The 26,010-nt window shown below is 45.5% G+C and overlaps 1 non-coding gene and 1 pseudogene across 1 annotated transcript; both read right to left on the minus strand.

Moving 5' to 3' along the window:
- Positions 1–5,059: 5,059 nt before the first annotated feature.
- On the minus strand, positions 5,060–5,249 carry Rnu2-62 (RNA, U2 small nuclear 62). Its single transcript, XR_005500074.1, has one exon. It is a non-coding gene; the product is annotated as a U2 spliceosomal RNA (small nuclear RNA).
- Positions 5,250–14,535: 9,286 nt separating this feature from the next.
- Positions 14,536–16,201, minus strand: Rpl36a-ps16 (ribosomal protein L36A, pseudogene 16; annotated as a pseudogene).
- Between the last annotated feature and the right edge of the window lie 9,809 nt (positions 16,202–26,010).

Below are 26,010 nucleotides of genomic sequence, written 5' to 3' on the forward strand. Positions count from 1 at the left end.
CCTTCTCTGGCATCTGCACACACACACACACACACACACACACACACACACACACACACACACACACACACCCCTTCAAGACCAGGGAAGTTGAGTTAGCAATGTTCAACCCATTTGATAATTAAGCCAAGACCTGCCAGCTGTCTAGGAAGTGGAGGAGTGAGAGGCCCTTTGGGATACAGGTGACAGGTCAGATCATTTCCTTTTGTCCACCACTCCTTTTTAAACAAAGACATAGAGACGACAAGGGTGCATATGCTTATCCCAGCACCTGGCAGGCTGAAGCTAGCCTATGCTACAAGAAAAGATCTTGTCTCAACTACCCTTAACTTATCCAAAAAGGATAAAGAATACAAAATAATGTCTTGGAATGTGATCCCCAGGACTGAGACAGATGATAGATGGTAGTTATATCAATCCACATTTATGGAACACCAATTAAGTGTGGCCCAGGCATTGCTCTCCTTTTTTAAAATTTTTTAAATCTTATTATTTGCTTTATTTGTGGACTAGAGATTGAATCCAGACCCTTTCACTGGGCGAGCAGTCTACTACTAAAGCGAGCAGTCTACTACTAAACGACATTCACAGCCTTAGTCACCCTAGTGAAGCTCATGGTGAATACAGTAGATCGTAGCTAAGTGTAGTCAAATATTTATGAAGTGACCAAGGTAATCACTCCTAATTCTGTGTGATGGTGATGGTTTAAATCAGAATGGCCCCCACAGATCAGATACTTGAATGAGTAGTCTTCAGGGAGAGGCACTATTTGAAAAGGATTAGGAGGTGTGGCTTTGTTGGAGGAAATGTGTCACTGGAGTGGGCTTCAAGAGTTCAAAAGCCTATGTCCAGGCCCCCTCTCAGTACCCCCCTCCTCCCTCTCCCCACCCCTGCCCCTTTCTCCCTCGGGATCAGGATGTAACTCACAGATAACTCCTCCAGCACCATGAGTGTCACCATGTTCCTGTCATGCCCCCGTCATCATCATGATGGCCTAACCCTCTCAAACTATAAGCCAGCCCCATATAAACGCTCTCCTTTGTAACAGCTGCCTTGGTCATGGTGTCACTTCCCAGCACTAGAACAGTGAGTAAGACATCTGATCTCACTCTGGTTGCATGCTGTGTTTGCTCAGGCAATTTTCATGTTCACCTTGGCCAGACATTCACATCATAGTCGGGACTTTTCACAACCCTGACCATGGCCCAGATAGATAACCTATCTGCTAACTTATAGTCAACACAAATGTTACCAGGGTTTCCCCGACTTACACCTGACATAGCAATTGTGAGCTGAAGTGGAAACTTAAGGGTTCTTTGGAAAGTCGGTTATGTTGGATGGTGTTTTGCTGGGGCAATCACATGAAGGAGTGTTTTCCTGAATCGGTCACAGGCAGAAGGACGTTTTGCTAAAGCAGACACGGTGAAAGGATGTTCTGCTAAAGCAAGCACGTGAAAGGGCACGTGATGTTTGGAGGGAGTATAAATGGGACTCAACCAACAGTGATGGGGCCTGGCTTGCTTGCATAGCTGAACGCTTCTTGGTCTCGAGTTTTGAGTCTTTGCTGATCTTTGCTTTGTGGAGAGAGGCACAGCAAAGAACTTCTTGGCATTCCTGGAGATCCTGGTACCTCCTGCTGACTCTGTAAATCAGCTGAGGTCTGGCTGTCCCTGCTAGGTCGCGCCACCACTGCTGCTCCGCTGGCTCTACTGACCAGGACTGCTGGTGCGTCCATGAAGTGATTGCTGGTGGACTGAACTGCCGCTGCTGACCTGTGAACTGAACTGCTGATTTCCTGACAAAGAAGATGGAAGTTTCTTCAAAGAATGATTTCTAAACAGGTCCACTCCCCATATCATAATAACCTTTCTTTTCCACTACCTCTAGTGGGTGGTGGGCCAGAAGAGAGGTTAAAGCATTTAAGAACCATCATGGGGCTGGGGATTTAGCTCAGTGGTAGAGCGCTTGCCTAGGAAGCGCAAGGCCCTGGGTTCGGTCCCCAGCTCCGGAAAAAAAAAAAAAAGAACCATCATTAAACTTTGAAAAAAATTAAACTTACAGTGAGGCTTGTTGTTAAAAATCTCTGTACTACTGAGCTTTACTGTCGCTAAATCCCCAACCCCTACTGTCAAGAGTTCTTTAGGGCAAGAGCAAGCTCTTTTTGTTTGTTGCTCCTTAATAAAAACTCTAATTTGACTTCGTACCCTTGGTAGTCTGCAACTTTCTTACCCAGACAATGATACACACACACACACACACACACACACACACACACACACACACATATATATATATCACACCTCAGCTATTCACTCATTTAATCCTCCTAATATTCCTATGCTCTTATTCATGTTCACGTTATTCGAAAGAGGATATTAATATTCCCGAGAAAAGACGTTCCTGAGACCACAGAGCTAACAAGTGGTAGCATGGGAATTTGAATCCAAGCAATCTGGGTCTGAAATAGAAATGGTAATAGAAAAGACTGGGAATCTGGTTGAATTGTCTCACCAGCCGAGAGTCAAGACTTTCAATATGTGGGGCTGGAGAGATGGCTCAGTGGCTGTTGCTCTTTCAGAGGACCAGAGTTCGAGTCCCAGTACACATATAATGCACAGCCATCTCTAACTCCAGTTCTAGGATATCAGGAAATCTACTTCCGACCGCCATGGGTACTCCATGCACATGGTGCACAGACATGCATACAAACAAAATACTCGTACACATAAAATAAGTCTAATGTTTTCAAAATTCCAATAGAGTTAACAATGTTTGCTATGGAGATTGCCTACTTAGAAACAAATTTTTTTCACATAGAGATATTTCAAATGAATGTGAAGATATTAATGAATCCTGCTTTATGGCCTAAGCACCTGCAGCTTTTCTCCGTTCCCAGCTATAAGTCTGCAGTTTTCTAGGAATCTCACAAGAAAGCCCACTTATAGGAAAAGACTTTTAGCCCCCTTATGAGACCTTTCTGTTCCATGTTTTATCTTTTTTAATTACGATTTTGTCTGAGTCACCTCCAGAACCACCCTGTAATCTCACTCAATGAAAAGGAGAAAGGATACAGATGAGAGGAGTGTCTTAGGGATCTACTGAGCAGTGGAATCCCCAAACCCTATCGTTAGCTACTACTGGGACACTTAGGACTCTTCCTTAAGAAGCCTTCGCCCATCTACTTAACTCCCTCCTGTCCTTGTATCTAAGTTACAATTTCTTCCTATTTAGGAACAGCCTTGGCTGGCCTGTAACTTACTATATAGACCAGGGGAGCCCACGATTGCAGAGATCTGCCTGCCTCTGTCTCCTGAGTGCTGAGCATGTACACCACCACTATGCTGAATCTATCTACATGCCAGACGTGGTTCCAACAGCTTTTCATGCATAAGCGCATGCAATCCCCAAAGCAAACTATTCAACAGGTGAGGACACTGAGGTTAAGATTCATGAGCAGAAGAAATTGGACTGAATCAACCCCAAACTGATTTGCTCAAGAATACACATTCAAGTTGGGAATAGTGGCGCACACCTTTAATCCCAGCATTTAGGAAGCAGGGACAAGCAGATCTCTCTGAGTTTGAGGCCAGCCTGGTCTACACGAGAAGTTCTAGGACAGCCAGGGCTATGTAGAGAGACACTGTATCAAGAAAAACCAAGCCAAAACCAAACTCAGAATACGCACTATGGTTGGATAGTTAAGGTGTCCTGCTCTTACAGAGGACCCAAGTTTGATTCCCAGCACCTGTGTCAGGTAGCACACAACTATCTGTAACTCTTCATCCAGGGGACCCCTGCTGTGTCCTGGCCTCCTTGGGGACCGACACTCACACAGGCAAATCCCCTAGCCAACGTATGTTTTCGTAAGACAGGGTTTCTCTGTTCTGGAACTTACTTTGTATTCCAGGCTGGCCGCTTGCCTCTGCCTCCGCGGTGCTAGGGTTAAAGGTGTGTATTACTACCTCCAGGTGCCCCTTATGTCCCTTAAGATATTCTTTTTTTTTTTTTTTTCCGGAGCTGGGGACCGAACCCAGGGCCTTGCGCTTCCTAGGTAAGCGCTCTACCACTGAGCTAAATCCCCAGCCCCCCTTAAGATATTCTTTAAAAAAAATCATGCCGGGGTGGTGACAGGTGGTGGTGTTCCTCATCACTGAAGACGTGTTCATGATGACCGTGACCAGCAGCAGTCAGAGCACACAGGGAACTGAGAAGCACAGTGTGGGCAGAGGAGACAGTGTGGAAGCTCTGATGTCTCCCAGCACAGTGGGACTCCACCAGGCTGTTACATCGAGTTCCTTCTCCACCCATCCTGGGTCACACTTGCTCTGGGGGTGGGAGGTCTTGTGGATAGACTGGTTTTGTCCCTCAGGACTGGGTAGTTAGGCCTTCAGTGGGCTCATGCCATCCTTGCTGGTGAGCCCAGAAGATCCCTTGTTCCTGGAGGAGAATAGAGCAGGCCCTGCCAACTCCAATAGAAGCCACAAAGCCATTCAGATATGGCTTTTCACTTCCTTCAAAGGGAAGATGTGGGCACAAACACCCTAAAATAAGCTGTCCTGAACAAAGAGAGTACAGAGCTGGAGTTCATGGAGAGGGTGGGGCCACTGAGAGGGGTGGCTCTGACCTCTGACCTTTTTACCTGAACTGGGAAGAAGAGCCCGGACAGCCTAAAGAAGTCCCAAACCTGTGTCCAAACTCTACTCTCTGAGCCCTTTCTCCTAAACTTACAAACTAGAACCCAAACTTACAAAGATTTGAGCAGACACTAAGTTTCTAACAGCTCAGGTTATGATCCTTAGTGTTACCCCAAAGAATTTACTGTCGCTGAGCATGGAGGCACCCACCTGGTGTGCTAGCACCCAGGAAGTTGGGGCAGGAGGATGACCACCAGTTCCAGGTTCATTTGGCTCCATATAAGACTTTAAAACAAAAGGCCACATTTCTCCCTCCCCCTCCCCCGCATCACATATATGTATTGTCTGTCTATCTGCCTGTCTGACTTGTTGAAGTCAAGTATAGTCAGGTACATAGACTAATATTCCTTTTTTTTCTTCCCCTGAGGGGGTGCACCATTCCCAGAAGTACTGCAATACTAGGTCGATGTGCGGAGTGGACAGGGCAAGATCCTATTCCAACTCCTACTTCCAAAAATCCACTTAATATATTGTCCTCGGATAGAGGACGATCAGATATTAAACTGATAAGAGCAGGTACTACACTTGCTCTTAGCCAAAAGGCCGAGAAGCAATAGACTAACATTCCTATAAACCCAGCAAGATGATCACAAGCTACATAAGGAGCTACATAAGGAGACATGTGAACATGTGTGGACATGAGAACAATGTTGTTTGCTCCAGCTACAACCTGAAGTCTGTCTCCCAGCCTTGAAGGGCTGTGACTTCATCATCACCACTTAACCAAACCCCAGTGGGTTTCGCATGAACCAATACTTCCTTTCCAGGGTTTGTAATGTTCACTTCTGCTGAGTTCACCACGCCTGTCTTCCCAGTCTCCTCACTCTCCTCGGCAGAAACCAGAGTCAAGTCGTACTGAACTCATTTGCAATGGTTTAATACTGATCCAGATCTGTTCCTATCAGGGATGGGATGTGCCTACGTAATAGACCCTTTTCCCCGGAATCTCTGAGGCTCTGGGTTTGAGACCCAGCACTTTGAAAACAAACAAACTCTATCCTATCATTCCAACTAATGTCTGGGCATATTAATTAATTAATTAATTAACCTAGTTTATTTGTTTGTTTATCAGGGGGCACATGGAGCCATCAGAGGACAAGTTACAGGAGTTGGTTCTCTCCTTACATCACATAGGTTCTGGGGACTGACCTCAGGTTGTTAGGCAACACTTCAAGCACTTTAACCCACTGAGCCATTGCGTCAGCCTTCTATTGTCCTATCCCAGCAGCATTCACAGCTAACTGTGTTAGAATACTTGATTTTTGACAGGCAGGAGGCTTTGACCAGACCCTGGAATGAGGCCCCCTTTCCTTCCTCTATCCCCATGGTTTCTGTGTTTCTCTGTCCTGCCTTAGAGTACAGGAATATTTGCAGAAACAGTCCGATAAGCTTGTAAGAACTCTGTAAGTAGTGCGGGGGCCACTGTGGAGTACGAGAGGTCATGGACTGGACTACTGCTAGAGAGCCCTGGGCAGGGGAAGTTCTCCACAGGAATCCCTTAATTAAATGGCCAGCTGCTCCTGAGGCTCATACTTATATCTGCAGTGCTCAGGAGGCCGAGGTATGAGGAAAGTCGTGTCTGGTCTTTATCTGTAGCTAACCTTCCGCTCAGCACAGACTAAGCTCTCTCTCTTCAGAACTGTCTGTTGATGTGAATTGCATTGCAGCCCACAAACATAGGAAGTGGTCAGAGCAGGGTAGAGTGACCTGAATGGCTGCTGCGTCTGTGCTGGCCCAGATAATTGTCTCAACCTCAACGCTGACTGGCTTACTGGTCATTGCTTCTGTGTTATAGGGCAGTCATTTCAAACTTCATTCCTGTCCAAATAGTGGTGTGATGGCTTCCTCTCTTTTCCCACCCTGTTTAAGCATGAATTGGTGCTACCTCGGAAGCCAAGCTATTTGCATCCTTTGACCATAGTCAGTCCTCTGAGTGTGATAGGGGAGGGCCACGAGACCTAGGCTATAATCCTCTCTGTGCTTTGCAGACAGGGACAGGGACAGACTAGACATAGCGAGTGACTCACTTCTAAGAAACAGAATAAGGGAAATGTGTGGGGGAGTCTTTTGCTAGGGTGATTGTTACATAATAGCAAGCCCACAGGTCTGATGGTCCCTGCAAGCCCGGTATGGAGAGTAAGGTAGGAAAGTGACCTGTGACATCACAGGTAGCCTGGGCTGCATGGTAAGATCTTGCCTTCAGAGGAGGAGGAAGAGGGAGCCGGCATACTTCACACCTTGATTCCTCTCTTACCATGTGAGAGCTCTGCCTGCCCCACGTGATGCCAACCTTCATACTGTGACACAACTTGACGTTCCCATCCTGATGCATATCCCAGCCATAATTACCACAAACTAAATAATCCTCTTTTCTTTTACTTGGAAAACAAACATTCTCTGTTACAGTTGTTTTTCCAAACAGGGTCTCACTATGTGGCTCTGGCTGTCCTAGAACTAAATATGTAGACCAGGCTGGCCTTGAACTCACAGAGCTCTGCCCACCTTTGCTCTCCATTACAGGGATTAAAGGCAGATCCTTCAGAGCTGGCTAATTTTTCTTAAATGAAGTTGCTTTGCATGTAATCCAGTCCTTGAATAGATAGATCTTCCTGCCTCAGCTTCCTATGAGATAAAACATTGATTGTTTTCTCTCTCTCCTCTGATTAAGCTCCTTCTTATATTAAATTATCTAGCCTTTATTATTTTTTTAAAAGCTCTATTTATTTTATATGAGTACACTGTAGCTATCTTCAACCACACCAGAAGAGAGCATCAGATCCCATTACAGATGGTTGTGAGCCACCATGTGGTTGCTGGGAATTGAACTCAGGACCTCTGAAAGAACAGTCAGTGATCTTAACCACTGAGCCATCTCTCCAGCCCATTATTGTTTTTGTTTGTTTGTTTTTTTATATAGGAACACAAAACAAACTAAGAACTGATCAGTATGGGCTGGAGAGATGGCTCAGCAGCTAAGAGCACTTGTTGTACTTGTAGAGGACCTGGGTTTGATTTCCAGCACCCACATGACGGCTCATGACCATCTGCCACTATAGTTTCAGGGGGGGGTGGGATCTGTTCTCTTCTGGCCTCTGTGGGTGTATGCAGGCAAAACACTCAAACACAGAAGATAGGAAAAAATAACTTTAAAACAAAATAAAAAAATGTCTGATTGTAGTAAATGGGGCCTGAAGGCCTGGTCCTTATGCCGAGTTAGGAAGCAGATCCCAGTACTGGGCCTTAAGACTTCAGCCCTCTCCCAGCACCCTGATTGCAGGATTGTGAGATGTGAGGAATTGGGAGCCAGAGCCACACAGACCATAGCCCATAAAAAGAAATTATTTTATTCCCAGCACCAAAAACACAAAATAAAATCTTTCTGATTGTGTTTGTTTACATTATTCTTTTAGTTTAGTTTAGGCTTTTTTGTTTGTTTGTTTGGTTGGTTGGATTTTGTTTTTTCAAGACAGGGTTTCTCTGTCTGGCCCTGGCTGTCCTGGAACTCATTCTATCCACCAGGCTAGAACTAGGAGGTGCCTAGAACTCAGAGATGCACCTCCTTCTGCTTCCCAAGTGCTGGAATTAAAGGTGTGCAAGGTGTGCACCACACCCGCCCAGCTATGTTTGCATTAGTCTTAAATGAGTGACCTAACCTTCCTTCCGGCCTTGCTTAAATGCTTCTCGATGAAGCCTCTCTCAGCCAAGCAAGGTACTTTAAAAAGCATAGCGCGGTGAGATTCTTATCTGTTTGCTCTCTTATAATTGTGCTCAGCTGTTGATGAAAAGTTCCAGGAAGAACGAAGTGTCTCTCTAGTTACTGCTGTGTCTGTGGCTTCTAGCATAGTCCATATGCTACTGTAGGAACTCAGGAAAGATTTGTTAGATAATAAATGCTCATTTTCCCCAAATGGTAAAAATCAAACTAATGGAAAAGCCCCCAAATGGCTTTTTAGAAAAGAGAGGCTAGGATTAAGCTGAACAGACCTAGGAAGAACACTCCAAGATGGGATTATAGTGGGTTAATTTTATAATTGAAGTGTATTTTGTAAAAGCAGGGAGGAGGACCCATTTACTCCAGGGGACAGAGGACAGAACAAAGTCTGAGATTCCGTTGTGATCTGTAGCCTGTAGGCTTAATGGTCAGAAAAGGAAAACGAAGGTGTCCAGATGACAGAGCTGGCTCTGGACCCCTGCCCTGGAAAGTTGCCTCCCCTGGTAGCACCAGCTTTCTGGCCATTGGGGCTGGGGGCTGGGGAGCACTCTTGTAGCATCTTTCCTTTGCTATCCACCCTGGGCTATGGTAGTGTGAGCCTTTAGTCTCAGGACTGAGAAGGCAGAGGCAGGTGGATCTCTATGAGGCCAGCTTTGGTCTACAGATCAAGTTCCTGGCCAGACAAGGCTACATACTGAGTGTTGAGTTGTGGGGGGGGGAATGAAAAATAGCAAGCAGTCAACAGGTATATGGCCCCAAGCCTTTAATTCCAGCACTTGAGCTAAAATAGAATTAGAAGTTCAAGGTCAGCCTGAACCCAGGAAGCACAGCCTATGGGCTGAAAGGCATCCAGCAATTAGGACAAGATTTGCCTTTCAGTATCCTCGGTTTACTCAGACAGACATTCCTTACGATACCATGCTTATATAAAGGTTAAACAGACATTTCACCAAGAGAACAGTTGTTTGTGCAGAAAGGCCGCTGCAGGGTTCCCCTGGGGAATCTTCTCTGGTGAGGACTCTTGGGAAGCTTTTGGGGTTAACCCACAACTGTCAAGTCCTTTAGCTATGGCAGGCTGGGAGGACAGCATTAATGGAGATCCACAAAGTCCTTGAAAGCCTAGGTCAATGGCTAGAACTGACAAGCTGGCCTGTGTGGGCCCTGTGGCAGCACATGAAGTCCAATGGACCCTGAGACCAGGCCACGCACAGTCTCAAATCTTGTTGCAAATGAGTAGCAACACAGGCTGGAGAAGCCATGTCTCAGAGTATGGCAATGTGGTCTTCGAGTCTATCTCCACAGTTCTGCTTTCTGTATCATTTCATTGGGCAATAGCTTTGTACTACCAGTCCACTAGCCTATCAGTGATGCCTGGACGTTAGCTCATTAGCACATCAAGCTTCTGCCCAGAGCTAGGCTGGTATCTGAGCTGCCTGATGCCTGCCAGGGGGTTGCTGCTAAGGCCTATCTCTTATTAGAGCCCTCTGACGGCAAACTTCTCTCTCACATGCGCTATATTATTCTAAGCCACATAAAATGATGTTTGAGTCACACAAAGCGGTTTTAAGTTATATTCCTTGCATTCCGTCCCCTTGATCCTATCTTGAGCTATATAGCCCTGGTCAAGGCAAGTATCAGAACAGTGTATGTAGCCTTGTTGGGCGGGGTGGCACACACCTTAGATTCCAGCATCTGGGAGGCAGAAGCAGGCGGATCTCTATGAGCTCAAGGCCAGTTTGATCTACAGAGAGAGTTCCAGGACCGCCAGGACTACATAGAGAGACTCTCTAAAAAAACAAAGCAAAACAAAATAACAACAAAAACATAATTTGACACACCGTACAATCTAAGGTGCTCGATATTCTTCCGTGATATCCCTAGCTCCCAGAATGCCCTAATATTTAAGGGTTTTTGGAATAATATGTCTTACTACCATTGCATATAAATAAAGGCAAACAATAACACAGCAAACTCAGAAGTTTAACAATGTCAACAATGTCACCAGTATGCCTGTCCCAAAGCTAGGACCAACCATGTAGTTAAGTGGCAGGGTTCACTAATGCCTTTAACAAACTGTTAAGCCTACTTAGCCTTCGTATTGAGGACATGCACCACAGTGGTAAAGTCATATTCTTGTTCTGCACAAGAATTTAGACTATTATTATCTGTTTGAGCTGATTTATGAATTTCTTTTTAGTCTTCTAGGTTATTTGAGATTTGTGGTAGGGTTTTTTTTTTTTTTTTTTTTTGAGTGATTTCGGGATGTCGTGCTCTCTTTTTTTTTTTTTTTTCCTTGGGGCTGGGGACCGAACCCAGGACCTTGCGCTTCCTAGGTAATCGCTCTACCACTGAGCCAAATCCCCAACGATGTGCTCTCTTAAAGTTTCAGCAGTGCTGTTACATAGCCGACGAAAAAGAGATATTTGATAACAACTATTAATACATACTTTTCAAGGCCCATTAAGTGCATACATTCTCGGTTACGATATGATTGTGTTTGGTCTATCTTTGTGTGATGTAGTTTTATTATAGTACATGAGGGCATCAAAGTTGTTGAAGGAACAGACAAGCCATTCACATGGACCAGTATTTAGGAGCTGTTCGCTGTGTGGGTGACTAGGAGGGTTTGAACTAAATCTGTACCAGGTACAGGCCTGAGCAAGTTCCAGGACAGATAGGGCAAACAAAAACCAAAAACAAATAAACAAATGAAAAGAAGAAAAATCTGGTCCTCTTTAGACCAAAGGTCTTTTTTCTTTTCTTCTTTTTCTTTCTTTTTTTAAAGACCAGATGGCAATACCATTTGCTAAGACCCAAGAGTCCCTATGCATATAATCTGTGGCCTCTCTTTAAGGATTGCTCTAGAGCCTTGCTGCTGGGGCTTCTGCATGCTGTTCAGACTTGGGCATGTTGTCCTCTGTGATTGTTTTACCGTCGGTGGATCTGAAAGCAGCTAACTTCCAGACATCCACATTCCTTGTCAGAGGCAGAGGCGTCCGTAGACAAGGCATTTGTAGGTCTGAGCTGTAAGGGGATGAGTGCTCGCTCTTAGTTCCCACCTCTGGAGGGAGAGCGCTGTGGACTGAAAGCCCTTCTGTCAGGTTGTATACTTCTCCACCCTGTAGGAGTTCCTCCGAAGACTGGATGTAACGTTTCCAGGTTCTACGTGTACTCTTCAGAGTACTTCTCCAGTCACTCTCTGTCCCAAGGCAACAGTGGTATATAGCATTATATAGTTAGAGTTTGGTCCAGTAGCAATGGTTTGAGCTTGTTTTGTTTTGTTTTTTGTTTTTATTGATTTTTTTGTGTGTGAATGTTACCATGTACCCCAATCCCTGGTCCCTGGATCATCTCCTGGTCCCTTCATATCCACCCTCGGCCCTTGCAACCTCTCCTCCAAGAGAAAACATAAAATAAAATAAAACAAACAAGAAAACGACGACAACAAATTCTCACCATGTGTGTCCTTTTACTCCAAAAGCTTTACTTGCAAATGTTCATTGCAATGACCTGTTGGCCTGGTACAACAAGGCCTCTGGCTTCTTCTACTATCAATACTGGATCCTCACCTGGACTCCTCTCTGTGACCCTGTTGTTGCCTCGTGTCATGGAGATCCTGCTGCTTTGAATCTTCTCAAATGCTCCAGCAGAATATGAATAGGGGTAGATGTTGGGGTAGGCCAACTCAGAACCCTGGATCTGTGCCTAGGTAGAAACTGAGTTGGCCAGCCCACCAGCTAGCTCTCTGGTTTTGCCCAGGCGAGGGACAGGAGTAACTTTCCTGCTCTCACACCCTTGAGCCTGCAGTTCTACCACCAGGGCCAGCTCTACTGTGCTGCCCAGGGGAAGTGGGGAGAGGAGGGGGAGGGGCATTCTCGCAAGTGCTGCAGCTGGTGAGGGGCAGGGCCCCTGCCTGCTTCAGGTGTTGGGGGCATCTCCCCCTATTTCATCCCTCACCCACGTGGGGACATGAGAGAGGCAGGGCCAGTTCTCTCATGCCACCGGAGCCAGTCTCTCATGTGGTCCAGGCAAGAGGTGTGGACAGTTCAGTACAGTGCTAGAACATAAACATGGCCTCAGGTGGTAGCCCAAACCAGAAAGATCAGCATGGCCTTTGGCAGTAACACAGACCTCAGACATTAACGCAGACCCTGGCTGTTATAGGATTGGGGACTCAGACACAGACCCCAGCAGCAACATGGACCCAGATGTCATCATGGCCTCAGGTGGCAATGCAGGCCACCCAGATCAGTATGTCCTCTGGTGGCAGCATGTCCCTCAGACATCTACATGGGCTCCACAGACATCCACATGGCCTTGGTGGTAACTCGGGCCACAACATTAACACAGACTCTGGCTGCGGTAGGATCAGAGTCCCAGACATGGCCCTCAGCAGCAGCCCAGGTCTGTATCTGTCTATTCCTCAGCTCTATCATGTCTCCAGTTCCACCTTTCTCCACAGCATACAAACTACTGAGCTTCACTTTCTTCCATCTCTCCACACAGCACTCCCCCTTTCCCATCTCTCCACACAGCACTCCCTCTTTCCCAACTCTCCGTCTCATATTTTCTTGGTGGCACTTGGGCATGAGTTGAAAAAAATTTTTTTTTCTTTTTTTCGAAGCTGGGGACTGAACCCAGGGCCTTGCGCTTGCTAGGCAAGCGCTCTACCACTGAGCTAAATCCCTAACCCCTGAAAAAAAATTTTAATCTTTTTTAAAAAATTTATTTTTATTTTATGTTCATTGGTGTTTTGCCTGCATGTTTGTCTGTGTAAGGGTATCAGAAGCCCTTGAACTGGAGTTACAGACAGTCATAAGCTAGCGTATGAGTGCTGGATTTGAACCCAGGTCTTTTGAAGAGCAGCCAATGCTCTTAACTGCTGAGCCATCTCTCCAGCCTCTGAGGTTAAGATTTTCTAATGTCTCAAAAAAGGTCGAAATATGTCTCTCAAAATTTAAGTATTTATTCTCAGAATATGGGAATGTTTTACACCAAAAACAAATAGGTTTCATATTTCACTGTTTTTGCCATAGTATCAAATTATCATATCCCATAATATAAATTATGTCTATGGGTGCAAGGTAACGTTGGGGTCTAGGTGTACAACTGTCTTATAGTCTGTTTTGTATCCTAAAATAATGTCAAATGTCTCTCGCTGGGTAGTGCCCCATTCAGAGTTCCATGTCTTTCAGGTGACCTTATAATAAATAGATAGGTTGGCATATTAAAGATAAGGTATATGCTACCTCTAATACTCAAATAAACCTATATGTCTCTATGCCTTTGTTTTATTCTGTGGCGCTTTTACTGTCTGCAATTTGTTTAGAATGGCATTTGTCACGTTCCTTCCCTCAAAAGGCCATTCTCTCCCTAAGAATTTTGCCTCTTCAGACGAACCTTTGGTTTTAGATTCATTGGTAGTCCGTTCCCTAGATCTAAGTTCTCTAAATAGATGTTCCTGATCTTCTTCATGGTTTTTTTTAATCATTACTATAAATAATTATATCATCCATGCAGGACTGCGAAGTAGGCACAAGAGCTTACAGGTAAACACTGGAGAAACCAGGGAAGTTAAATCATGCTGGGTTGTCTCTTCAATGTAGATAAATAGCTGTTTTCCACCCAGAAAGCTGGGAGTGCCTGTTGTTGATGACTTTTGCTTTCTGTAGAGACAGACCTCACCTAAATCTCCCAGACCTTCTATCCCAGACTCTCCCTCCCTCCCTCCCTTGGCCTTCAGCGTCAGCTTTGTTTCTCAGTCAATAGAACCCATCCTTTGAGAGGATGTCTTTATAGCCTGTTGACCTCTACCGTATCCTGATCAGAGACCACACCCAACCATAGGCCCTTAAGCTATAGAACCTCTCTTCATGACCACATGACCTTCAATGTGACTCCTTGTGCACCAGAGATTGTATTACACCAGGAAACATCTTCCCAAATTGTACTGTGTTTAAATATGCCTACAATAAACCACCTGCTCTTAGACTCTCTAGAAGTCTGACCTGGCACCAAGTTGGGCTGAACTGAGTTTTTCTTCTATGTCACGGGGATTGTTTCCCTGTCAGCTGTAATGCAAGGACCCCCACAGGATCGGGTTTCACTCTGCATTTTGATTTCTTTTTTTTTTTTTTGAAAGGTCAAGATTTTATTGTCTTCATAACAAAATCAGCTTAGAACGGGATCACTTGGCCCTTTCTCTTCTTGTCACCTCCCAGTTCAAAATCCTTGCATCTCTTAATAGCCAGCATCCTCTTAGATCTGCAGTTGGGCTCAATGCACTCCAGTCTCAGCACAATCTTCTTTGTAGTTTTATCCTTTTTGTGGAAAATGGGCTTAGTCTGCCCACCGTAGCCACTCTGTTTCCTGTCAAAACGCCGCTTTCCCTGGGCAGACAAAGAATCCTTGCCCTTCTTGTACTGCGTCACCTTGTGGGGTTGGTGCTTCCCACATTCTTGCAGAATGTCTGGCGGGTCTTAGGAACGTTCACAATGTTTGCAGGAGCTCTATCAGCTCAGAAAGAGTGCATTTTGATTTCTAAAAGTTGCTCTGATAATGGGCAACGCTCTGATAATGGGCAATGCTCTGATAATGGGCAATGTTATCAATGTGGTAGTCCCTGGAAGGCATATTGTCTTTCTCCCCCCAGTGAAGGTAAATCGTTACTGTGATCTTTCTGGAACAGCTTGCCCACCATGATGCTTGTCTGCTTCCTATTTCATATGCCAGATATAAGACTGCAAGCTAAATTTTAAAAGTTTTAATGTTTTGCTTAAGAATTTCCGGTTTAGGGGGTTAGAGAGATGGCTCAGCGGTTAAGAGCACTGACTGTTCTTCCAGAGGTCCTGAGTTCAAGTCCCAGCAACCACATGGTGGCTCACAACCATCTGTAATGAATCTGATGCCCTCTTCTGGTGTGTGTGAAGATACCTACAGTATACTCATATAAATAAAATAAATAAAATCTTAAAAAAAAGAATTTCCTGTTTAATTTGATCACCTCTAGTGTTTGCATCTAACAGAGAAGGGGGGGAGAGAGAGAGAGAGAGAGAGAGAGAGAGAGAGAGAGAGAGAGAGAGAGAATAGCTGCAAGAGCGTCTAGCATGGATTCAAGGAAAGAGGTAGGCTGGCTCAAGTCCTCTGCCTTTTCATGGCTACAGCTCAGAGTGAAGGGTGGTGTACAGTTAATTGTAGGGCTTCATCTCTAATTACTATTATAGTTTGTTCTCTTCCTTCCTAGATTTTGGGCAGCTAGTTTACTTCAGTCGTTCCTTTCTGTGGAAAGTCTTGTTTTAGCTTTTGCAGTTCTGATCTAGCATAATCCTAATGTCGAACAATGATTTCTTCATGGTTTGTGTCTTCTATATCCAGAGACACTTTTTCTCTGCACCCTGATGAGGGATGGGAAGGAAGAGTGGTAATGGTACACTCTAAGACGGTAGTAGGGCATGCCTGGTTTTAGTCACCACTGGATCTGGGACTTAACTCTCCTCAATTACTCTTTGGCTCTGCATAAGGGCCTACCAGTTAGTCATGGCTGGAATGAGAAGGACGATGGAAGAAAGGAGGCTCCAGAAGAGATGAGCAAACAGTCACATACATGAGCACACCTCAGCCTACGAAGCTGTTTCCTATTTTGTTTTCCCCTCTAGCACCCACTTCCCCCACCATAACACCCTCACTACCATCTCTTGTCCCTTTCCTACACCCACTGATCTCCTCTGTTTCCCAAATAGTGGGCTCTCTGCTTTCGTGTCTTTTTTCTGTGTGCTGCTTACAGAAACACGGGCATCTTATGCCAGTGGCTACACCACTGAAGAAAATGTCCTTCCCACATCAGCCGCTGATTGCCTATATAGTCTCAGGGAAGGGTGGGGTCTCAGGATCCCCTCATCCATTCTTAGTTTTTAAAACAGTCTCTTTAGCCAGGGCTGACCCTGGAGTACTAATCCTCCTTCTCTCCCAAGGGCTAGGATAATAGGTATGGTTCACTTCACCTAGGTAGGTAATTCATAATGAACTTTTCTTTATATTCCTGAAGACTGAATCTCGGGCTTCGTGCTTGCAAAGCGAGTGCCCTACCATTAAGCTATTTTCCTAGTTGTGTGTGCATATGAAGTGCAGAGACCTGAACAGTCCAGAAGATGTTGTCAGATCTTCTAGATCTGACATTCAGATTGTTGGCTGTTGTAAGTCACATGATATGGTTGTTAGGAACCAAACCAGGGTCCTCTTCATGACTAGTACCTTGAGCCATATGTCTCCAGGGCCCTGGATCTCCTGGAACTGGAAATATGGACAGTTATAAACCACCTTGTGGGCCCCTGGAATCCGGTCTCTTCCCAGTCCCTTCCTCCAACCCTCCCTCTCCCCCAGACCCATTCCTCCTTCATTTCCCTTCAGAATATGACCAGTCTCCCAGGGATACCAACCAAACATGGCATGTCAAGTTGCAATAAGACTAGGCTCCTCCCCTTATATTAAGGTTGGATGAGGCAACCCAGTAGGAAGAAAAGGGTCCCCCAAACAGGCAAAAGAGTCAGTGACAGCCCCTGCTTTCACTGTTAGGAGTCACACAAGAACACTAAGCTACAGAACGTATCTGCAGAGGACCTAGGTCAGACCCATGCAGCCTCCCTGGTTGTCAGTTCAGTCTCTGTGAGCCTCTATGAGCCCTGGTTAGTTGATTCTGTGGGCCATTTTCTTATGATGTCCTTGATTGCTCTGGCTCCTACCATCCTTCCTCTCCGTCTTCCACAGGATTCCATGAATTCTACCTAATGTTTGGCTATGAGTATCTGTATTTGTTCCCATCAATTGCTGGATGAAGCCTCTCTGATGAAGTTAGGCTCAGTTTATGAATATAGCAGGGTATCATTAGGAATCATTTCACTGAAGTCTTTTTTTTTTTTAAGATTTATTTCTTATATATAAGTACACTGTAGCTGTCTTCAGACACACCAGAAGAGGGCATCAGATCTCATTACAGATGGCTGTGAGCCACCATGTGGTTGCTGGGATTTGAACTCAGAACCTCTGGAAGAGCAGTCAGTGCTCTTAACCACTAAGCCATCTCTCCAGCCCGAAGTCTTTTTTTAAAATGTGCTTTTGTACAAATATGGCCGTGAGGTAGGAGGAGTCCATTGTAGTGAGGTGTGGGACATGGGGCTGCTTCAGAATGTCCACAGCCTCAGTGGTGGTTTGAATATGCTTGACCCAGGAAGAGTGGCACTATTAGGAGGTGCGGTCTTGTTGGAATAGGTGTGGCCTTGTTGGAGCAAGTGAGTCACCATGTTGGTGGGCTTTGAGGGTTCCTAGTGCTCAAACCCTGCCCAATACAGAAGAGAGCCTCCTCCTGGCTGCCAGGATCAAGATGTGGAACTCTTAGCTCTTCTAGTACCATATCTGCCTGCAAGCTGCATGCTTCCCACCATGATGATAACAGGCTGAACTTCTGAAACTGTAAGCCAGCCCCAATTAAATGTTTCACTTTATAAGAGTTGCCTTGATCATGGTGTCTCTTCACAGTAAGAAACCCCTAAGACAGTCACTATGATTTGTCCCGTGCTCTAGGAGGGGCATAATTTTTGTCAGCAGCAGATAGTTTACATTTGGAATTCTGGCAACTCTTAAGAGGGTATAAATGTGTGAGCCCTCAGATGGTTGTGGAGGTGGCTGCTGCTCCTGCTCCCACTGCTGTCAGTCCCTGCCTCTGCTGACTCCTGCTGTTGCATTTGCTGCTTGGAGATATCCTAAGGATGAAGATTGAACTTGCCCCAAGGAACGTGATGCCTTTAATCAGAAGGAAATAATTCAAAGAAGTCTATGCCCTCTTTCCCATCTAATCTTCTCTCTCTTCTTCCTAGTGTTGGGGGATTGGAAGGGATTAGGGTAGAATAAGGGTGGGTGGAGAAAGATGGTAAGCAAAAGAACCCAATAAAGTAGTCAAAAAGTACACCAATAGTCCATCTCCTCCAACATCAACTGTCTGCCTGTGCGTATTTATTTGTCTGTAGTTGTATCTGCCTGTGTGCAGTTTGTAGATGTGCCTGTGTGCTTGCTGAAGGCCGACTAATGGCTGCCTGCCTAGCAACCTTCAGCCAGAATAAATAAAGTATAATTATTTTCCTGTAACTCCTTCAAATCTCTTCAACCTAAGCAATCATGCCTTCTTTCCCAAGGTCCAGGCACAGAGCCCCTGAAACCCTTGAGTTTTCTCTCCAGCAGTAAGAACAGAGGCTAGTATTCTTTTCCTAACTTTTTTAGTCATAGTTGCATTTAACCTACTGGGGTGGCTTCTGAAAAATGGGACTGGCCACCAGAGGAACCTATCCTGATCTAGTGAGAAGACTAGGCTGATTTCATGACAGGTTTCAAATTGGCAGTTAAATAGACTAGGCCTAAAACCCAGGCTTCAGGCAGCTAATCAGAAACTGCCCTTACCATCTGGCCTGAGACAGGACAATGGGTCAACAGTTTCCAGCCAGCCCCCATGTGTAGATTGTTGTCTCTATAAAGGTGAGGGCAGGCACAAGATAAGGCAAGGCCTGTGATTGGGCAGTGAAAAAGTAAGGCGAGGACAGAGTTTTTGAAGATGGGAGAGAAGAAAAGAGAAGGAGAAGAACCAAGATGGAGGCAGAGAAAGACGACCCAGATCCGTGTGGCCTTAAACAGCCACAGGCAGTTATGAATATTCCTTAAGGGATAGATTTTTATAGGACTATTCATCTTCTCTAGGTGGACAGTTTATATCACTATCAATTGATTGTGAATTTATTATGTGGATGTTTCGTGGATTGAGAATTTAAGATATAAATCTGATTCCAAGTTTATAGAGTTTTGATTTTGTCAGACTAGTGGGAATTGTGACAATAACCACAGGGGATGGTTGCTAGGAATGTGAGCAGAGTTCGAGGCAGAGAGCCACCAGGAGAGGGTGCCCATGGCATATAGCTAGCAATGGGGACGAGGAGACTGCCGGGACAGAGAATAGCTGGGGGTAACGGGCGTGGTGATTGGGAGCGCAGTGGGTAAGATGCTTTGCTGACTGAGATGAAAATGCCCCACAGACACCATATAGCCCACCCGAGTCAGCTATAGTGCAGATTGGTGGATTCTTTTTAAATATTTACCACAACACCCATGCCCCAGAAATGGAATGACCTTAGAGATAGAGTAAGACAAAGCCCACCTACCCCAGGATTCCTCAACTACAGTTTCCAGCCACCACTCCCTGTAATGGTTCTGGAATGCCTAGAGATAGAGAAGCCCACCTACCCCGGCAATCCCCTAAGGTGCTTTAAGTTGGGCCTGAGATGGGTCTCAGGTCTTCAGGGTCTCTCTATCGTGGTAATGGGGAGACCCCAGCGTGCTGGACTTCTGCAGAATAAAACACTCTTTGCGTTTACCTACTATTGAGTCTGGGGCGTCAGTCTTCATCAAATCATGGACCCTTACACTGGAAGGTTGAACTCTTAGCTCTCACCTCCCCATCAACCTCCAGTGAGGGGAAGGGAGGTGAGTTAATCTTCAAAGGCAAAGGAGCTGTGATCTCTGAGGTAGAACTGATAATAGAAGCATAAAAATAGATGCGAAGAACCTGTGGAGAGCCTGGGAAGGGGACAGATGAGAGAGCTTCACTTCCTCACCTTCCCTGTGCTCGGCTGCTTCCGAGTGCTCATCTTTTCTTAAACCACTCCTCAGAAGCAGAGGTGTTTCTGAGTTTTGTGAACCCTTTCGGCAAAGGATTGAGTCCTAGAAGAGGCTTCTGGGAAGCCTGGATGTACAGCTGGACTTGCTACCAGGAGGCAGGCTCTGATGACGTGGGTCCTAAAAACTGAGGGCATGCTGTGTTTTATATAGTGGGTGACAAAGCTTCCTGAAGGGACTTCATCTGTGGAGGGGAAGGGAGCTGGTATAGGCCAAAGAGGTCAACAAGCTGCTCACTTAGCAAAGACAACAGACTTTGGTTTTCTAAATTGAACTAAAGCACTGGTCAGGGGCACAATTTTTAAAGTAAAGGTGCTTTTCCTTGCTTTGAGTGATCATCCTGACCTGGAAGCAGTAGCTTAACCCCAGAAACTGAGCTTCTTCTGTTGTTGATGTCATCATCATCATCATCATCATCATCATCATTATTATTATTATTATTATCATTATTATTATTATTGAGACATGTTTTCCAGGCTGGCCTTGAACTCACTGTAGTTAGATGATCCTGAACTCCTGACTCTCTCGTCTACATCTCTGGTTTATGAGACACAGGGAATAGAGTACAAGGTCTTGAGAATACCAGGTAAACACTCTGCCAATTGAGTTACATCTCAGCTTCTGGCTTTGATTCTTGATGTAGTTACCCTGCCTCATCTGGCTTGCCTTAAACATATTGCAGTCTTTCTGCCATTGCCTCCTAAATGTTGAGATTACAGGCATGTACCACCATGGCCAGCATTGGCTCCTCCACCCTCTCCCATCTCACACAACTCAGACTGGCCTGACTTTACTGTATAACCAAGACTGGCTTTGAGTTTCACATCCTCCGGTCTCTACTTTACCAGGGATGAGATCACAGGACCCCATACCTGGCTTGATGTCATCCTCTTCCATAAATGCTTTGTCCTCAGGGTTGGTTTCAGCCCAAGGGTAAGGCTGAGAGACTGTACAGTCTTTAGCTGCTGTGATGCAGAGAAAGCCCAAGGATGGGAAAGAAGAAATGATTCAATGAGAAATAGGCCAAGTTCTCTAATTACCTTGGACTAAACACTTCTCCCATAAGCAACATGTCTCTCTGCAAAGCAGAGTAGAATTTAGTTCAAACTGTGAGGAAGCAAAAGGGGCAGGAACAACAGGAGAAGAGAGTTGCCAAGCTTCTCATCTCATGCTTATGGTCCACCTGTAGGCTCAAGTGATTCTGATGCTACCAGCAAAAGCATCCTTCAAGTTTCTGCAAAAGAACCTTGGCAACTGTCTTCATAGGCCACAGATCAGAGATGTTACAGCTAATGGGAGTCAGCAACGTATTGCCTAGTAGTTACCTCCAAATCTAGCAATTTTTAGGTCCATTAAGAGGAAACAAGGGTTGAGAGTATAGCTCAGTGGTATAAGCTATAACATGTGTGAAGGTCCTGGGTTCAATTCCCACACTAATACATACATGCACTCACACAAGCACATAAGCACACACACACACACACACACACACACACACACACACACACACAGAGGCTTTGTGGGTTTTGCTCTGGCAGATTGCCCAAAATCTAAGTTGGTTTTGGGGGTTTACCAAGGACGTTTTATGGGTCAAAGTTTTCCCTCAATAGCAATCCTCCTCTGCCTTTGTCATTTGTGCAGCCACCTCTAATGTTAGCTTGGGTATATCAATCACAGGGGTCTTCTCTACTCTGTAAGCACTCTGCCCTGATGGCCTAATCTAATGTCTTATGGCAAAGCTGTTAGAGAGGGCAAGGGGAATGCAGTCGCACACCATGCGTCCATTGCACAGGGCCCAGAGCCAGTTTGCCTTTGTGCCCTCGTGGCAGTCCCTGACCTGTCTTAGTGGGTTAGAAGTGAGGAAGGCCTCAGGCTTTGGCTTGGCTTCTGTGGTGACAGCAGGCTTGGCCTTTACTGTGAAGTCTGCACTAAATTCATAACAGTATCGGGATAAATCACAGGACTTGCTGTAGGTGTCCCCAGAGAAGTGTAGACTTTTGGCATGAAATTGGGGTAAAAGCTGTCTGTCAATCTAGAGAACAGCGGGAGGCAGCTGGAGCACTTCACCTAGTTTATGATGGGTTCATGCTTTGATGATTCTACTGTATGCTGAAAAAAATAAGCAGGAAATAAAAAAGTTGGGGGGCATTATCACACACCTGCAACATTAGCACAGGGGAGCTTGGGTCAGGGGAATCATGAATTCCTGGCCAGCCTGGCTACACTGTAAAACCTGTGTATTACTGATTAGTTTTATTGACACCTTGACATAAACTAGTTACCTGGGAAGAGTGAGCCTCAGCTGAGGAATCGCCTGGCTCAGACTGGCCTGTGTACATATCTGTCGTTTTCTTGATTGCTAACTGATGTGGGAGGGCCAGCTCTCTGTAAGTGCGTCCCTCCCTCCACTGGTGAGTCCAGGCTGCATAAGCTGACTGAGGGGCTGAGGGACCTGTGCTTAGCGGCTGAGAGTACATGTGACTGTTGCAGAGGACGCCAGTGTGGGTTCCAGCACCCAGCTCACAGTCACCTTTAACTCCACCTCCTGGGGGATCTGACTTGGCGCCTGCCCTCTGTGCGCTGCCATACTCACACACTCAACGTTTAAACAGAGAAGAAAGGGGCTGGGGATTTAGCTCAGTGATAGAGCGCTTACCTAGGAAGCACAAGGCCCTGGGTTCGGTCCCCAGCTCCAAAAAAAAGAACCAAAAAAAAAAAAACCAGAGAAGAAAGAAATCTGGCCAGACATAAGTCAGAGGGAGCAGGAAGTAAGCAGCGGCCCTCCATGATTCCTGACTTTCCTGCTTGATTCTTGTGCTGACTTCCCTCAGTGATGGACTGTGACCTGCTAAGTGACTAAGACAAAACAAACCCTCCCTATGTTCGTCTTGGTCATAGTGTTCCTAACAAGAACAGGAGCAAACTAGGACCTTCTAAATGTTTAAATAATTAACTCATTGGTATTTTGAAAAGGGCTGGAGAGATGGCTCAGTGGTTAAGGACTTGCTGCTCTTCTAGAAGATGATGCTTCAACCCCCAGCGCCCACATGGCATCTCACAAGCATCTATAGTTCCAGTTCCAGGCAATCCAACACCCTCTTCTGGCCTCGATGGACACCGAATACACATGCTGCTCAGACATACATGTAGGCAAAACACCCATACACATGAGAATAAAAGCAAATATTTTTAAATATATAATAAAATAAGACCAGTGAGGTAGCTCTAACAAAAGGCACTTGTTACCAAGTCAAAGGCGCTGAACGGAGTCGAGTCCTGACTCCCACAGGTTGCCCTCTGATTTGCACATGCATACTGTAGTCTCCCCCACACATTAAATAAGTAAATAAATGTAATTTTAAAAATAGGGAGAGGCAGCAAAATGGCTCAGCAGGTAAAGGTGCTTGTCGCTAAGCCTCATGTTCTGAGTTCAATCCCCAGGACCTACAGAGTGGAAGGCAAGAACTGACTTCGGAGAGTTGTCCTGACTTTCACACGTGTACCATACACCATCACACTCACTCACAGTAAATAATAGATTAGTGTAATTATTTTTAAAGTTAAAATGCTGACTTGGAGCTATGGCTCTGTTGGTCGAGCGCTTGCTTAGCACGCATGAAGCCCTGGGATTGATCCCTTCACCTAAAAAAATGCAGAGCAGTGATGTGCTTTTTTGGGGTGAGTGGAAGAGGCAGGATCTTTCTATTTAGCCCAGGTTGTCCTAGAACTCGCTCTTTAGATCAGGCTGAACTCACAGAGAGCCACCTGCCTCTGCCTCCCACATGGTAGGATTAAGGGTGTGTGTTCTCATTCTGGGCCAGCAGTGTTCACTTGTAATGCCAGCACTCAAACACGGGAGGCAGGAGGTTCAGAAGCCCAAAGTTGGGTGCAGCAAGACAACTTAGAGGATGAAAGGCGCTTGCCAGACGATCTTGACAACCCTACTTGGTTTCAGAAGGATCGTAAAGAGGGAAGGAAAGAACTGATCCCAGAAAAACTGTCCTCTGATCACACACACACACACACACACACACACACACACACACACACACACACACTGTGGCACCTAGGCCTCCCCTCAACATTAATACTCAAAGAAGTTCAGGGTCATGCTCAAAGAAATACCAAGTTCGTAGCCTGGATTCCAAGGGACTGTCTCAAAGCAAGAGCACACTCTCTGTTGACCGTGAATGACTTTTGCACCACTGTAACGTAATGGAGGCCAGGTGTGTCTTTAATCCCAGCATTCAGGAGCCAGAGGCAAGAGGAGGCCAGCCAGGGTTCTATAGTGAGACCTTGCCTCAAAAAGAACAAGTTGATAGGAAATACCCAAGTTAATAAAGATGAAAAAAAAAAAAAAAAAAAAGAACAAGTTGAACTATTGTAAGTTGGAGGCCATCCATCCGTGGCCACACTATGTATACTTTTTCTTGTTCTGGTACCACACTGCACTGTCTTCCTAGTGTGCACAATTGTGACTCTTGGTCATTGTAGAAAGGCACATATACCTTTTGTTCTTGTTTTTGTAGCTTGTTTTTAGACAGGATCTCACTATATAGTCCTGACTGTCCTGGAACTCACGATGTAGACCAGGCTGCCCTTGAACTCCCAGAGATCAGCCTGCCTCTGCCTCCTGAGTGCTTGGGATTAAAGTCATGAACCATCCTGCCTGGCTTAGATGAACTTTTAAAAGAAGTTAAATTTGTATGTAAGTTTTGTTTGTCTTGTGTTTTGAGACAGTAGTCCCTCTGCCTCAGTCCCCCCAAAGCCAGGCTTATAGTGGTAAGCACCATACTTGGCCAGAGTGAACTTGTGCTTATGGGTTTCACCGTGGCTTCCTATTTAGGGTGACTACATAGTTTCTTTTTTAAATGCATTTGAGTAAAAAAGGTAAAGGGGTGATTTTTCAATGCTAAGTAAACACAATATAGCAAATATGCCTCATGGGACAGAACTGGAAGGAATGCTGTGTGAGAGATGACTCTGGGGAAGCCCCACGGCACCCAGCATAGCAATTGCTACGGCTATGACTATTACTACCATTATCTTTAAGGAGTATTAGTTGAAAATTAACTTTGAGTCATCCTGAAATTTATATGAATGTATGATATGTACATACACACACACACACACACATACACACACACACACACACACACACACACACACACACACACACACACACACACATTTGACCAGCCAGGCCTTGAATTTTTGAGAAAGGACTGGTTATAGAAAAACCACAAGCGTTAAAAAATAGTAAGTTTCTCCATTCTCTGCAAGAGACTAGGAGTCCTTTCAGCTATGGAAATCTCCTAAGTTTCTGGAAGGCCCTGAAGGGAAAGAGGTCAGAGATTTCTCTAGTCCTAATAAGGAATCCCTGAAACTGAGAGAATCAGACATTATGTGCACTAGATGAAAACAGGGTAGAAAAGAGGGACATTCTGCTCAGGGTCCTTCCTGATCTGAGATATCCGAGGTTCTAAGAATTGCTGTAACAGTTCCTGGCACAGAGGCTGCACCAGAGACAGGTGAGGCAGAGGGCTGTCACCCAGAGGTCAAGAGTAAGCCCTGGTGTGTTCATCTCCTAAGAAGCAGGTGCTCAAGGGCCCAGCAGCTAGGACTGACCATGAACGCTGGGGATGGAGTGTTTCCTGACCTTCATTTTCTGACAGAAGGGGGGTTGCTCTCAAAACCATCCTTAGAAGACCTACAATCTAGGGTCGCCCATTGCAAGGACCCTGTGTTTCTTAGACATACCACCAGAAGGGAAAAGGTCAAGAGTTGGAAACCTGAGCTCATAGTTTCATGTGGTGTTTGTTGAGGCTTAGCTCAGCTTGGGTTAGCAAATGGCTGGCGGCCAAGGGTGGCATTCCCCAGCCTCTGTCTTCC

This window comes from Rattus norvegicus, chromosome 1 (assembly GCF_036323735.1).
Source record: "Rattus norvegicus strain BN/NHsdMcwi chromosome 1, GRCr8, whole genome shotgun sequence".
Classification (NCBI taxonomy): Eukaryota; Metazoa; Chordata; class Mammalia; order Rodentia; family Muridae; genus Rattus; species Rattus norvegicus.